Below are 13,501 nucleotides of genomic sequence, written 5' to 3'. Positions count from 1 at the left end.
TAAATAAATATATAATACGTATGTATAAATAAATATATAATATGTATAAATAAATAAATATATATATGTATAAATAAAACCTCTGAATTGAGGTTTTGCTTTTGGGGCTCGCTTATGGGAAGAGCTCTGTGATTTGGCCAGATGAGTCTCTGAGCAGTTGTTGAGTCCCCTGGCTTTGAAAACCCACATGTTAGGGGCAGAGTCAAGATGGAGGAGTAGAAGCAGGACCTTCCAGCGGCTCCAGCTTCCACCTTCCCCAATCCATGTAAAATGGGGACTCTGAGCAAACTTTGGAGCAGCAGAACCCAAAAAATGACACAGAGAAGCTAACTTCCCACTGAGGACAGCCTTGCTCTCTGAGCCGAGGCCAGGCCTGCATGAGCCCAGCCAGAGGGTTTACCCCCAGGGCGGTCCTGACTAGCTGCAGGCCAGAGGGACTCCAGATCAGCAGCAGCTGTAGCCATTTCCACAATTATCAACACATAGATGTGAAGGACAAAGTGAGAGGGCAGTACAGTCTTGACTTTGGGACCAAGTAAGTGAGAGTGCATGGCTTTTGCCCCTGGGGTGAGAAGTGGCTGAGACACCAGCACAGCCAGCTTCAGCTCGTGGCCTGCAGAGTGTAGGGGAACCAAGCGACCAATCTGAGGGGTAATCACTCTTGCTTTAACCTTCTTGGATCTGGATTGCAGTCTAGGGTGGAGGTCCTGGGTTGTGTGTCCAGCTTGCCAGAGCGTGTGGAGACCTCAGAGAGGGCACCCATCTAATACCTCTGACAGCTGAGAAAACCCTAGAATTTGGGATAAAAGCTCCCCTGTCTGGTGGCAGAGATCTACTGTGGCAAAAAGCCCAGGGGTCAAGTGACGGAGGGGTGACATGACCAGGCAAAGGAAACAAAGCAAACAGAAGATTCCAACATTAGACTCCTATTTTGGGGATGAAAAGGAGCAAAGCATAGAACCGGAGGAAGACAATGAAGTCAGAACTCCTGCACCAAAAGCCTCAAAGGAAAATACAAGCTGGTTATAGGCCATAGAGGACCTTAAGAAGAAAATAAGAGAAGTGGAGGAAAAATTGGGAAGAGAAATGAGGATGATGCAAGAAAATTACAAAATGAGAGTTAGCCTGACTGAGGAGAATCAAACCTTAAAAAATAGACTAATTCAAATGGCAAAAGAGGCTCATAAAGGCAATTAGGAGAAGAATGCCTTAAAAAGCTGAATTTGCCATATGGAAAAAGAATCTCAAAAGCTCAATGAGGAGAATCATTGCTCAGAATTAGATTGGAGCAAATGGAAGCTAATGACTTTATGAGAAATCAAGATGCTGTTAAACAGACCCAAACAAATGAAAGAATAGAAGGCATTGTGAAATATCTCATGGGAAAAACCACTGACCTGGAAAATAGATCCAGGAGAGATAATTTTAAAATTATTGGACTACCTGAAAGCCATAATCAAAGTAAGAACCTATAAATCATCCTCCAGGAAGTTCTCAAAGAAAACTGTCCTGATGTTTTAGAACCAGAGGGCAAAATAGTAGTTGAAAGAATCCACCAATCACCTCCTGAAAAATATCCCAAAAAGAAAACTCCTAGGAATATTATAGGCAGGTTCTGGAATTCCCAGATCAAGGAAAGAATATTACAAGCAGCCAAGAAGAAACAATTTGAATATTGTGTAAACACAATCAGGATAACCCAGGATCTGGCAGCTTCTACACTGAGGGATTGAAGGGCCTGGAATATGACATGCCAGAGGTCAAAGGAGCTGGGATTAAAGCCAAGAATCACCTACCCAGCAAAACTGAGTATCATGTTTCTGGGGAAAATATGGTCATTCAGTGTAACAGAGGACTTTCAAGCATTCTTGATGAAAAAACCAGAGTTGAGTAGAAAATTTGACATTCAGATACAAGAAACAAGAGGAGCATGAGAAGGTAAACAGGGAAAAGAAGTCATAAGGAACTTATCAAATTTGAAGTATTAACATTCCTACATGGAAAAACAATAATTGAAACTGATGAAACTCTTGTCAGTATGAAAATAGTTGAATGGAATACAAATATATATATATATATATATATATACATATACACATATATGTCTATATGTGAGGGTATATGGGCATATGAATACATATGTGAATGTGTTTACAGGTATACATAGATAGAGGGCACAGGACCAATTTAACAGGAAGGGATGATATTTAAGAGATGAGAGAGGAATATAATAAGAGGAGATGGGGAGAGACAGAATGGGGTAAACTACCTCATAAAGAAGAGGCAAGGGAAAATGGCAAGGGAAGGCAAAAGGGTCAACCTTATTCTCATTGAATTTAGCTTGGGGAGGGAATGAAATACACACTAAATAGGGTATCTCACCCTGCAGGAGAGTAGGGGGGAAGGGGATGAGAGGGGGGATAATGGAAGGGAGGGCAGGCTTGGGGGGGAGGGAAGTTGGAAGCATCCACTTTTGAAAAGGACAAGTGGGAGGTGGGATAGGAGGGAGGGAAATATAGTCAGTCTTTTACAATATATCTACTATGTTATTGTTTTGCTTTAGATACACATGTACAACCTATACTGAATTGCTTATCTTCCCAGTAAGGGTGGGTGACAAGGGAGGAAGGGAATGAATCTGGAATTCAAAGTTTTAAAATCATATGTTTAAATATATATATACTATTACTAATAATATTTTATATGTAATTGGGAAATAAGATATACAGGTACTGGAGCATAGAGATCTCCCATGCCCTACTGGAAAAGTCAAAAGGGGTATGGGAGAAAATATGGGAGAGAGGAGATTGGAGGAGGGGATATCCTGTGGGACTGCTATGTTGGGGCGGTGGGTAGGAGAAAAACAGGGAGAAAATTTGTAACTCAAAATCTGATGGAAATGAATAATGTAAACCAGAAGTTAATAAAGCATTTGAAAAATGAAAAAGAAAAAAAGAAAACCCAGATGTTGGTGCTTCTTTCTCTGGTGACTAACTGTATGTATGTGATGGTCAAACAACTTGAAGCCCTGTTTATTGAATTGTGTTGTTTTCTCTGTATGTATTTTTTTTCCTGCTTGTAATGTCTGTTTTAAACTTGAATGCAACCAATTATATCCATTTATCTAGAAAGACAGAGACAGACATATATGACTAGCTCTCTATCTGTCTGTTTGTCTATCTATCTAAACAAGCTGCATAGAGGATAAACAGGAAAAAATTAACAGAGGGGAGGAGATTGGAATTAGGATGGTTGGGAAGGCTTCCTGTAAAAGATGGGATTTTAGTTGGGACTTAGGGAGGTCAGTAGTCAGGGTAGAGGAGGGAAGAGTGTTCCCAGAACAGGGGATAGCCAGAGAGAATGCCTAGAGCTGAGAGATGGAGTATCTTGTAAATAGAATAACCTCTCACCTTGACTATTCCTTAGTCTCCTGCTTGGTCCTCCTTATTCATCCTTATTCAACGATGTTCTAGTTTGTCTTCCACGGAGTTGGTGAAGTGATTTCCTGAAACACAATGAACCATGTCACTTCCACACACAATAAACTCCATTGGTTCCCTATTCCATTAAGAAATATCTTTATGCATTTAAACATATATATATGTATATACACACACCTATACATATATTTATATAGGTATAAATAGGTGTATTTGTGTATACATGTGTGTATATATGTATATGTGTTTGTGTGTATAGACATACACATACATACCTACATATACATATACACACATTGTTGTTATTCAGTCTTTCAGTCCTGTCTAACTCTTTTTGACCCTGTGGACCTTAGCATACCAAGCCTTTCTATCTTTTACTATGTTTTGAAGTCTAAGTTCATGTTCATGGTTTCAGTGACACTATCTATCCATCCAACATCATTCTTCATCCTCTGCCATCTACTTTTCCTTTTGACTTCAGTCTTTCTCAACATCAGGGTCTTTTCCAATGAATCTCATCTTCTCATTATGTGACCAAAACATTCAAGTTTCAACTTCAGTATTTGACTTTCCAGTGAACAAAGAGAATTAATTTCTTTAAGTATTGACTGATTTGACTTCCTTGATGTTCAAGGGACTCTCCAAAGTGTTCTCCAGCACCACATTTTGAAACGGTCAATTCTGCAGCACTTCGTATAGTCTCACATCCATACATTGCTACTGGAAAAACCATCATTTTTACTATATGGACCTTTGTAGGCAAGATGATGTCTCTGGTGTTAGTATGCTATCTATATTTGCCATAACTTTCCTTCAAGAAGCAAACATATTTTAAATTCATGTCTGCAGTGATCTTTGGACCCAAGAATATAAAATCTGGCTTTGCTTCTATTTCTTCTCCCCCTATTTTCCAGGAAGTGATGGGATCAGCTGCCAATATTTTAATTGTTGTTTTTTATGGTAAGCTTCAAGTCAAATTTTACACTCTCCTGTTTCATCCTGTTTCTTAATTTCTCCTATTTCTTAATTCTGCTTCACTTTCTGCCATCACAGTAGGATTGTCTGCAAATGTGAGATTGCCAATATTTCTCTTGGCAATGTTAATTCCACCTTTTGATTCATTCAGCCTAGCATTTCAAATGATGTACTGTGCATATAAGTTAAATAGATAAGCTGATGATATATAGCCTTGTCATGGTCCTTTTCCAGTCTTAAACCAACCAGTTTCATATTTGATTCTAACTGTTGCTTCTTGGTTCATATACATGCTCTTCAGGAGAGAAGTAAGATGATCTGGCTACTCTTATCTCTTTGAGGACTTGCCAAATTTTGTTGTGATCCATATAGTCAAAGGCTTTATTTAGTTTAGTCAATGATGCAGGAGTAGATGTTTTTTCCTGGAACTCCCTTGCTTTCTTCATGATCTAGTGAATATTGGCAATTTGGTCTCTAGTTCCTCTGCCTCTTCAGAAATCAACCTGCCTTTATGGTAATTGCATATTCCTTAAGTCTACCTTGTAGAATCTTAAGCTAATCTTGCTGGCATGTGAAATGAGCAGAATTGTTCAGTAATTTGAATATTACTTGGCAAAGGAATCTCAAAAATAAATCAATAAATGCTATTGAGCTTTTACCCTATGCAAGACACTTTGCTAGACACAACATCATTCTTCTAATAGAAGTTTGTAAATTAATTCAGACATTGTATAGAAGTGATTGTGTTATATTTTCTTTTGTTCTTGACACAGCTTACTGTTAACTATTTTGGCTTTTCTATAAGAGCTTATGGCATATTCATATGATTATTTTCTTTCTTAAAATGTCAATAAAATGTCATTTCATCCAAAAATAGTTTAACACATTATCCATTTGCCAAGACAGTTAATTATTGGACCATCCCCAAAGCATGACTTTAATAATGACAAGCCTTGCTTTCTCCTTTTTTTTTTTTCCTTTTGAAACAATTTGAGGTAAATGTCACTATGCACTTGGACAGGTATAATTGAGGACAATACAATATGGATGTAGAGAGTTACTAAGGTTGGTTGGCAATGAAACTCAGAATAGGAGTGCCATTTTATTGCTTCTGGAGAAATATATGCAGTAAAATAGTAGGGAGTAAACATTTGTTTAGGTAATTCTAATAACTCTCATCCAATAAATCATGCCAAGTAATCAGATTTCTTATGGCATAGAAGAGAAGGTTTAACAGTGTTTATGTTTGATTTTAATATGAGTCTTTGTTTCAGCAAACCGCAAAGATAACATATCAAATCTGATGGAATTTTCTATATTTAGTTCTGGATTATTTTCAGAACACATATAGTGAATCTATTTCCATGCCATATTATTATGATACTTATTTTGTGTTATTGAATGGGTATTTTGCTCTGTATCTGAAAAGTTAAAAACACAAATAAAACTAAATGATTCCCCATCTCCATTTATTTAAGGTGCATTATATGAAATTGTAAATACACAACAAATAAAAATATTTTGTTGTTCACACACCAAAATATATATTATTATTAATTACAACATCACTGTAAACATTTAGTTTGTGATTTCAAAGTATAGGAGCCCCTGTTACTTCCATATCATAGGCTTCTTCCATGCAATAAAGTACTAATGTTCTTTTAAAAGTAAAAATAATCTGGAGACCCAGGCATGGAGTTTACATGGAATTATAATCTCATCATTGTTCTTCTTCATAACAGGGTTTAAAATTGCTCCTTAATAATAAGTTTAAGCAAGGAACATATTTGAGCCATACAACCAATCTAACTATATCCTATGTGTTACACAGGCCATGGTGGGTGAAGAGCTCAGAGCTGGGAAGCAAACAGCTGCTGTAGCCTGATTTGAGTTCAAATAGTGTGAGTGTTTAGTCTGGCGCACTCCTTGGGGAGAGATTGGCAGCTGGGTCAAACAAAGTCATTCCACTGGCTCCTTTCCCAGTCAGCTTCTGCTAGTACTTAGGTACTAGTGCAGTGCAGGCTTCTCTTCTCAGGCATAGCTCAACATCTGACCCCACCCTCTGTGCTTTAAAAAATGCCTTTTTCTTCTTAAAGGAAAATGTATTACGCAATGCTTCCCACTAATTATTTATTGCGAATGTATTATATCTTGAAAGTTTAAGAATTAAGGTCTCACTATAGTATAGAAAGCAGTCAGTTACAGTGCTAGATTAATAAAAGGGGCCTTTATGGTTTGTGAAAGGCTATCTGTGTGCTTAAGCAGGAAAGTTTTTGATCCACAGGGGGGAAAAGCCAGAAGACATCTCGGTAAGACTGTATATTGCATCTATGTTATGTTCAAGTTGTTTATCTATGTTAAAGTTGGGGGTGGGGGTGGGGAATGGTGTTGAGTTTGGTTAACTGCAGTAACTAAGTTTACACTGTGTATCAGCTTTCTGGAAGTTTAAAAGATAGAAGACTATTGTGTACTTTTTAGAAAAATTCAAACTAGAGGGAAGTGGTTTAGTTTGCATCATTTTGCTTTCTGAAAATTAAATTATTCTGCTGACCCAGAGATCTATTATATGGAAAAATTCTTTCTAGATTATTTTAGGGTGAAACTGTTTTAGAAGAAATACCAACAAGTTTTACAATCATTGGAAAGCAGCAAAACATGGCATTGAATTAACAAGTATTTCATCTCTGCAAAAGTGTGATGCCATTCTGGAAAGAATATTAAGTAAGCTATCTTTGTTTTTTAGTTCCCGTGTTTAGTGGTGAATTTAGCCTGTTAGGTCACATTTTTTTTTAATAAGTGCAGAATGCTGCCATGAATCAGTAATGAATCCTTTTTGCACATTATTTTGGCATTTCGCCAAAATCAACTTCCCAGCAGCAAGCTTTCTCTAAAAGAACCTGGAGTGTGTGTGAGTGTGTGTGTGTGAGTGTGTGTGTGTGAGAGAGAGAAACAGAGAGAGAGAGAGACAGACAGATAGACAGAGAGACAGAGAGAGAGAGAGAGAGAAAGATTAGAAATCATCTCTGAAAACTGCCACAAACAGCTGTGTAGGCATGTCAAAATGAGTTTATGCAGTAGATTTGAAATTGATTTTTGTTTCTGATATTTTTCCTAATGTATTGAATTATTGTTATCATGAATTTCCTTGCTCCACACCATGTAAAGTAGGTTATGGAGAATAGTTTTAAAAGGGGGGAGATTTGTACTATTTTTTTTCTCTTCTTAGCCAACCAAAGCAGGGTTAATCATCTCACACTCCAGGATAAACAGCAAATGAATTCCTAAAACTGTTAATCTCTGAAAGCAAGATTTTGTGAACAGTAAGTAATGAAGTCTTCTAGAAATTTCCTTGTGTGCACTGTTAACCTGCTTTAATGAGATCTTTTATGTGTTTAAGTAGGATGAAACGTGTGACTTTAAAATGTTGATGTTATTTAAGATCAAACTAATCATATCTAGTTTGGAATTGCTCTTGGCAAACACTTTAAAATGTCTATATTTAAATATGTTAGAGATTTTGTATTTGCTTGACATTTTACAAGGAAGTTTTTCTTGAGTTTTCTTGAGTCAAAACTGAAATTTACAATAATTAAAAATCTGAAGTTTTTATACATTTATATATAGTTTCCCTACTGTAATTTCTTTTGATATTTTATAAGTAAAAATTATCATGCAAGCAGATACATTATTATGCAATTCATGTTCTGAAAGCTAAATCACATTTACCAACAATGCACTATAGTTATCAGAAACTATGTACACATATTTTATGTAGAAGATTTTAACAAAATTGTTAATCATCAAAGATAGACACATCTTAATGGGAACTGAATTTATAAGCAGTAAATGGAATCACCAGAAAGTTTTCTTTTAAAAAGTCCACACATAACAGCAATTTTGTTATCTCAAATAGTTTTCATTTTTTCTCATATTTTTAATCAATATTGTTACATTTTATTGACTTGAAAGTAATCATACTGTTTCTCACATAAATCATCAAAGTACACTAGTTCTATTTTTCTTGTACAAGGCACTTTTTATAAGTCTTTGTAGACAACTGGATATTTTAATCATTTATTCCTACATATGATTGCTTTCTTTTTATTAGAATATAGTGCAAGATGTCATTAACTTGAAGGATGGGCAACAACCTGAGTAACTTTAGGGACACTTAGTGACCTGAAAATTCACATTTCAGTATAGAATTCATTATTGTATTAGTGTAGATTGAATTATGATACTGTATATACTTTACCAATATTTGAATTATAAATTTGCAATGGTATCAGCAAAATGAAAATGGAGAAATAATAACTTGGCAGCATTAACATTGCTAAAAAAAGTGATTAAGTAATATTTGTAAACCAGAACCTGTCTTCTTTGGTTATGGACTGATTTAATATGAAACTTTTCAAGAAAATTTGTCACATATTAATATCAAGGTCTAAATTCCAGAGTTTGTGGGAAAGAATTTGAAAAGGATAAGTTTTATACATGATTTACTCATAAAAATTGATTCAGTAAAAATAGTGTAAATAATAGCACTTAGCACTAAAAAGTCTATTAAAATAAGATTTTTCAACATGAATTTCTCTGCCACAACTCTCCAAATTCCTAGTCTTTACCCCAAAGAAAAACTTTATGTGCCAGGGCAACTTTTCTGTGTTGATTTTAAATTGTCAGGTGTTAAATTTTTAAAAACTTCCAATGAACGTATGTATTCCTCAATAAATTTGGTGACATTATATTCTTGTCATTTGCCAATTAAATGGAGAACATATCAAAGTGAATGGCTTGAAATGGAAACTATATATCTAAAGATTTGAAGAGCAAACATTGACAATATACCAAAGAAGCTAAATTCAGCTGAAGTTGCTAGCAAAATATTAGTAGAGTAAAATTAAAAACATGTCCATTTCCAGGCAAATCTAAGTCAGTCAAAAGATTAGTTGAAGTAGCTAAGATACCTACCTTATCTAGTGATGACACCTAATTATAGTGGAACATTTCAACAATGTAGTCATTTCAGTAGATTGATTAGTTTTTTAAAGAATTTAAATGTGAAATACGGATTTCTAACTTCTTAATTTATCCAACTTTTTGTTTAAAAAATCAGAAATGCTATTATTTTATTATTATTGTATTCACTTTTTAAACACTTGGTGAATTTGCCACAGATAAGAATAACATGAACAGTTTTTTTCTTCATATTTCTTGCCCTAACATTTTTTCTTAAAAATGGTAATTCCATTTCAAAGTAATGTTTTCTTTATTCAAGATTATTAATCTGTAAATCTCTCTTAATGAAACCATGAAACTTTTCCATTTCTAAACCTTTGATAAATACCCAATTGAATCATAAAAGTAGTATAATGACCTAAATTTGGCTCAAATATGTAATATTCTCTAACATACTTTTTTTTCTACTTAGAGACATTTAGATGATTAGAGAGCAGCATTAGTTCAGTCCAGGGAAGGGGGGAGATTTAATTCTTTAGTATTCAACCCATGATTTTCAAAATGTGAGTAATTATGTAACAAGGTGATTTTTGAAGAGAATTTCATTCATATATTTATATAAACAAAATGCTTTGTTCTAATGGTATAAATTCAAGAAATTAGGTAAATAAACTATTACAATAAATTGAACATAATTATATAATTTTGGCAGAACTCCAGTGAGCTGTTAATATAAAAGATTAACAATGAAGCCTTAATTGTGAAGTTACAAATTACACACGGAAATAAAAGACTCCAATCTTTGTTTTTAAAGGGAAGTAGGGAAGGGATATATGCAAAAAAAAAAAAAAAAAAGGATGTCATTTTACAATGAGGTGCTAATGGTAATATTTTGTCATTTCATTAATACAAATGGATGTTAGAATATTATAAAATCAATTCCAATCTAGCATGCATTTGTTTGGGTTTTTTTACTCATGGAAGATGAAGTTATATGGGCTAATGAAGTTTCTATGGATTTTGTTTTAGAAACTAAATACAACAGAGTGAGAATATCATTCCCTGGCAGGCAGTTTTAGGTTTTGGTCTATGCATTTATAATAACAATAGCTCTCATTTAAATAGCAGTTTAAAGTTCTCAAAGTCCCCTTACCCCATAATAATCTTGTTAAAAAGGCTGTGCAACTATTATTCACATTCTGGGTGAGAATACTGAAGTGCAGAGAGGTTAATTGACTAATTCAAATATATGCAGCAAATGGTATTCTGATCTTAGGCTGATTCTAAGTTCTTTATACTTCATATTAAAGCATCTTTAATCTACCTTTTTTTAAGGAAAGTAAGTTTTATATTCATGCATAAACCTGGGAAGTCTTCTCACAACTCTATGCTGTTCTTCACAGGGCTCAGTATAAGCCTTCTTCACTATTGTGACTCAAAACAGACATCCTTTTCGCAGTTTGTATACTCAGATATTTGTTTCATAAGTATTTAATAAGTTTTTTTTTTAATGTAAGCCCATTGGACTGGGAGTTAAGGGACCTGGTTCCTAACTCTAACACTTACTGTGTGACTTTGGGTAGGTAAATTGAAGACTTGGAAAAGATTATACCTATTTGACCTTCTAATTCTAAAACTGTAATAGATGTGACAAACTCTCATGTATATACATTTATGGATCTGGGCTTAAGAAAAGTTTTCCATTTTGTATGTGAGCTTTTATAAGTATTACAGAGTAACTTTCTTGAAAGAGCTCAGCAATTTAATTTTTTGGTAGTATAACTGGTTTTTAAGTACATGCATTATTTTGCATGTTTATATGTATATACAATTATATATTCATGTGCATATATATAATATGAATATACTTATGTAGAAAATATCTCATTCTATATGAATATATGCATTGCAGCTATATAGATAAAGAGATATGAATATGAGGCAAAAGGATGCAATAGCAAAATGAGAGAATTGGTCTAAATAACCTCTAAGATTCTCTTCTTACTCTAAATCCATGATCCAAAGAATATATTAATAAATATATCTACAAATCCATTTCTGATTAAAATCTGCCATATGGAATTCTAAGACTCCCTGAGAATACATTGGTATAATCAGTTTGCAAGTTATTCTCTGTTTAAATGGGTATACACTTAATACATCACATATAGCTATTTTTTTGTTTGCTGCTCAGCATACATAAGAAAGATTCTCACTCAAAAAGAGTGATGAGCTAGAGTATTTGCTTTTTAGAAATGATTTTGGTTGATCTAACTTTCCCCATCATCAGAAAATGAATCAATGGGGCGACTAGGTGGCGCAGTGAATAGAGCACTGGCCCTGGAGTCAGGAGGACCTGAGTTCAAATCCAGCCTCAGACACCTAACACACACACACACACACACACACACACACACACAAACTAGCCATGTGACCTTGGGCAAGTCACTTAACCCCAATTACCCTCCAAAAAAGAGCAAAAAAAAAAAAAGAAAAGAAATCAACAGTGATGGAAAAACAGCATTGATTTGTAATTTTTGGTAGAAGAAACAATGATAATCACTCTAGATTTGATTACATAGCTAACATTTACATAGTGCTTTTAAGGTTTGCAAAACGCTTTACAAACATCTCATTTTATCCTTATAGCAATCCTAGAAAGTAGGTATTTTATTATCTCCATTTTACAGATGAGGAAATTGAGGCAATCAGAGGTTAAGTGACTTGCCCATAGTCATCATTTATCCTTCTGAGGGAAGATTTGAACTCAGGTCTATTTGACTCCAAGTCAAGTTTTCTATTCACTGTGCCATCTAGCTACCTTGATAATATTTTTCCATTCATTGACAGTTTTTTTGTCTTTTTAAAAATTTTTCTAAAATTTTTAAAATCTGGTTTTATTTTATCTTCAATTCTGAACTCTCTCTCTCTCTCTCTCTTTCTCTCTCTCTCTTTCTCTCTCTCTCTCTCTCTCTCTCTCTCTCTCTCTCTCTCTCTCTGTCTGTCTCTCTCTCTGTCTCTCTCCTCTCTCTCCACCCCCCACTCACTTAGCTCTTGAGAAAGCAAGACAAACAAAACACATTACAAATATTTATAGTCATGCAAAACAAAACAAATTTCCCCTTTTCTCCCTCAAATTTCAATCTGCACTGCTGAGCCCATCTCCTTTCTATCTGGAGGTGGGTAGTATGTTTCATCTTGAGTCCTCTGGAACTGTGGTTGATTCCATTGTGTTTATCAGAGTTCCTCATGACAGTTTTATTCCCCAAATTTCAAATTAGAAATTGATAATCATTACTTGAGGCAGCAAACATCAAGTTATTATATTATTAAGTGCTTGATTTAAGACAAAATGACAATTAAAAAATTAATAGCTTATAGATAAAATACAAAGCATTTCTATGTTGCTTCTAAAATTTATATTAATTTCTAATAATAAAATAATCATAATTGTAAAAATATTAACTTTTTTCCCTTTCAGAACAAACCATGTCTACTTAAAGAACTTATTATGTCTTCATTGGTAAGTTCCTCAGATTTCATTATGTATTAGAATTTACCAGCTAAACCCAATTTAAAATCATGTATGCAGCATCTAAGTCACAGAGCAGCTTTTGATATAGTTCTCCAATCATATGCAGATAATAAAGCATTTTGCTAATGTATGTTTTGGGGGATATGATTTTTCTGGTGAGGATAGTTTTCACTGCATTCAAAAAATTTTGGTATATTTAGTATATTGTATTGTAACTTTTTTTTACTTGATTTAATTTGCTTTTTCTTTTACTTTTTTCCCTTTTCTCTATTATTTGCTCTTTCACTCACTCATTATTTAGAAGTTCATTGTTATATTTCCATTTGGATCTGTGTCTTTTGTTTGTGTTCTCTGAACTTATTTCTATTTTTAATTTGTTATGGTCTATAAATTGTGTAAACCTATTTCTGCTCTTTTAATATTTATTTGCAATATTTCTGTGACATGGTCATTTTTTCCCCATGAAGGGCTGAGGAATACTTAATAAATTCTTAATAGACCCATTTAGAATATATCATGTCTTTTTATTTCTTTTTAAAATCTTATATAATATTTTATTTTTCCAAATTATATGCAAAACTATTTTAACATT

General features: G+C 34.1%; 2 long non-coding RNA genes across 7 annotated transcripts in view; one reads left to right on the top strand and one right to left on the bottom strand.

Annotated features, from left to right (window-relative positions):
- Nucleotides 1-13,501, bottom strand: part of LOC138151428 (uncharacterized) — a 160,524-nt gene that overhangs the window by 76,101 nt on the left and 70,922 nt on the right. For all 4 annotated transcript variants that reach the window (XR_011165819.1, XR_011165818.1, XR_011165816.1 and 1 more), the window contains exon 2: nucleotides 3,411-3,505. This is a non-coding gene — a long non-coding RNA (uncharacterized lncRNA). The remainder of the gene's footprint in view (nucleotides 1-3,410; nucleotides 3,506-13,501) is intronic.
- Nucleotides 4,406-13,412, top strand: LOC138151430 (uncharacterized). 3 transcript variants are annotated; one of them, XR_011165823.1, is made up of 4 exons: nucleotides 4,406-6,724; nucleotides 7,001-7,136; nucleotides 7,642-7,735; nucleotides 12,856-13,412. It is a non-coding gene; the product is annotated as an uncharacterized lncRNA (long non-coding RNA). The 3 variants fall into 3 exon arrangements; XR_011165822.1 differs by lacking the exon at nucleotides 7,001-7,136 and having other exon boundaries at nucleotides 4,443-6,724; XR_011165821.1 differs by lacking the exons at nucleotides 4,406-6,724; nucleotides 7,001-7,136 and having other exon boundaries at nucleotides 7,167-7,735.

Source organism: Petaurus breviceps, unplaced genomic scaffold, assembly GCF_028583685.1.
Source record: "Petaurus breviceps papuanus isolate PSGF00001 unplaced genomic scaffold, PetGlider_PUasm1.0 90897, whole genome shotgun sequence".
In the NCBI taxonomy this organism is placed as follows: Eukaryota; Metazoa; Chordata; class Mammalia; order Diprotodontia; family Petauridae; genus Petaurus; species Petaurus breviceps.
This window is presented reverse-complemented; position numbering and strand designations above follow the sequence as displayed.